The following is a 2,877-nucleotide window of genomic DNA, read 5'->3' as shown; positions in this document are numbered from 1 at the left end:
GTATTTGGTCCTGCCATGCGGGCAGGGGACTGGACTCGATGACCTCTTGAGGTCCCTTCCAGTCCTAGAATCTATGAATCTATAAGCCAAACTGCGACCTCCACTCAGCCCATAGAGAACAAACTGGGCTAACATCAATGTACTCAGAACACTGAATTTGGTTTGTTTGGGAGGGGGGTTGTTAGTTTTGTCTTTTTTCTTTAAACACTCAGGGCCTGCTTAGGGCCCTGAACACAAGTGCTTAATTAGCACACTTATGAGCCATATTAAGCCCGGCTGCAGCAGTCAGTGGTGTCGCACCTGCATCTCCCCACCACCACCACCACCACCACCTCCTCCTCCACCCAAAGTTATGTTGCTTAAATACATTTTTTGAAAGCTGCATTTTCTACTTTGGTACAATAATGTTTACAAAACTTTGGGGCGGGGTGTGGGGTGGAAAGTTGCTGGTGCCCATCTTTTGCAGGGAGAAAGGGCCACTGAAACACACACACACTTTACCACAAAGGCTACCACAATCCAGCCTCAAGTTCCTACCCCAATCTTCACACCTGGGCCCTCCTCCCATCCCTCCTACTGTCCCCATCCCACACAACTAACCCCCTAACAAAGGCTCTCCTCAATCTCCCTGCTACTGCCCACTCCCTACACACTTTCACCCCAGGGCTGTCACCTCCCTCTCTTCTACTACCCCCCTTCTACACACACACACTGAGCCAACCCCCACCTTCAATCCAGACTCTCCCCTCCCTCCCTCCCTCTGCCCCCTGCCACACCAACCCCCACCTTAACACCCTGCTTCTCCTACACCCCCCACACGGAGTCACCGCCAGCTCCCCCATCGCACCCAGACTTGCCCCACCACTGCCCCTTTCCCCCAAAACTGGGCTGCGCCCCCTCCCCGGAGTGCAGGGAGGTAGTTTCTGGGCATTCGCACTGGCAGGGGGTGTGGCAGCCAGCACTGACAAGTCCTGCTGTCACTGCTCCCCCTGCTCCCAGGCACCACAGACAATCCGTGTGTGGGGGTGCTGAGGAGGTGTGAGGGGAGTGCAGGGTCAGGGCAGGGGCTCAGGGGGCTGGGGGGGGTGCAGGGGTTAGGGTGGGCAGGGGGCTAGGGTCGGGGGGTGCTCATGCAGCGGGCTGGAGGGGGTATGCCCCAATTCCAGCCCCTTCCCCTAGGCCTCACCCCGGCTTGTCTTCTCCTCCTCCCCGGAGAGGTGTGCTGCGGCTCGCTCCTCCTTGCCCCCCTCCTGCCTGCAAGCCTGATCCAACTGACAAGCGGGGGGGGGGTTAGGAACGTAGCATGCTGAGGAAAGAGGCGGGGGAGAGGCCTCCTCCCGCCTCTTCTTCTTCTTCTCCTCCTCCCCCCCGGACTCGGAGCGGGGCGTGCTGCGGCTCCCTCCTCCCCCCAGCAAGACGTATGTAGCACGCTGGGGAAAGGGGTGGGGCAGGAGCCAGGCTGCCGGCAGAGGCTGCCACGGAGGCGCTGCAGCCCGCAACATCAAGCTCTGACCCCATAGGAGGGGCGGGCGGAGGAGAGCGCGCCGGGGCCCCTTTCGACTGTGGGCCCGGCGCCATGGCGCCACTGGCACCATTATAAATCTGGTATTGTTGTTGGGGTTACAAGGACTCTGCCAGACGGGAGAGTGCAAGGGGAGTCCTTGAGGGCAGGGAGGCCTCTGGGTAAAGGGAGTGGGAGCGAGGACCCAGATCCTTTCACTAGCCCACTTCACCGGGGTAGTGCAGAAACCAGGAAAGTTCCCCACAATAGCGGGACCATTCCTCTGCTTACACACACTAGGACTCAGCTTTCCTTGTCTTCCTTCCACCCAGAACCCCTCTTCTTCTCCTGGGCTGCAAATAGCCATCTCTGGGATGCCAAGAGGCAGGCACAGGATTGTACCTCCCAGAAGCCAAACACACCTCCCCAGGCTTTGGCAGAACAAATGATGGTGCTCTACTATCCCCACTTTGTTGCACAGCTTCTTCCCTGACTTCCTCAGCTTGACTTTCCTCTATTGCCCCATTCCTGTCCTACTTCCTCCTTTTGCAAGTCACGCAAAGGAAGCCAGCAGGCAGTGACAGCCTCTATAGGCCAACTCCAAGGGCAGAGGAGGCCAAGCCACAAGCCTCCAAAAGGTGACATGCCTAACTGCTCTAGGTTCTCCAGACTGATGCCAAAGTTCTTTCTCCGCTGATGTCACCACCTTCTGTCATGTGGGGGTTGGAGTTATCCCAGGGATGGGCCAATAGCAGAAGGAGGAGTGTCTTTCTGTTAGGCAAACGTGATAACCACTACACTACAGAAACCCTCTTACAGTGTTCTGCCCCTCCCTTCAAATTCCATCCACTTCACTGGCACGTGCTGTGGCACTCACCAATGGGCAAACCTAGAGAAAGTGGTGGCAGCTCTTCGATAGGTCAGCTGGTAGAGCAGAGGACTGGATCCAGTGTTCAGGAAGTTATCCTTATGTCGCCCTTGTGATTCTTGCTTGAAGGAGAGCTCCTTTTTCTTCCCCTTGCTGACAAAGAGCAAGAGAAGAATGAAAGGTCAGGTGGGCCAACTCGGTGCAGAAGCCCATGCTGTCTTTTCCTGCTGCATAGCCTGAAATGAGGGACTCGTGGCAGTTAAAGGCACTGCTGCACTGTCAGAAAACATCCCACCCCTGCACAAAGGGGGATAAAAGAAGCATGCTAAAGCCTGGGATTGAACCAGGGACCTGTAGATCTTCAGTCTAGCGCTCGCCCAACTGAACTACTTCAGCAGCTGCTAGGCTACTTTTTGGCCTACTGTTTTTCTGAATTGAATTTCATCTGCCATTTTGTTGCCCTCCTCACAGTCTGCTTTGGACTTAACTATCCTCAGTAGTTTTGGAT

The 2,877-nt window shown here is 56.1% G+C and overlaps 1 non-coding gene across 1 annotated transcript; it reads right to left on the bottom strand.

Moving 5' to 3' along the window:
* Window positions 1–2,692: 2,692 nt before the first annotated feature.
* Window positions 2,693–2,765, bottom strand: TRNAF-GAA. The gene has a single exon. It is a non-coding gene; the product is annotated as a tRNA-Phe (tRNA).
* Between the last annotated feature and the right edge of the window lie 112 nt (window positions 2,766–2,877).

This window comes from Terrapene carolina, unplaced genomic scaffold (assembly GCF_002925995.2).
Source record: "Terrapene carolina triunguis isolate 2854851 unplaced genomic scaffold, T_m_triunguis-2.0 Scaffold31429, whole genome shotgun sequence".
Lineage (NCBI taxonomy): Eukaryota > Metazoa > Chordata > Testudines > Emydidae > Terrapene > Terrapene triunguis.
Note: the sequence above shows the minus strand (reverse complement) of the source record. Positions and strands in the feature narration are given on the sequence as shown.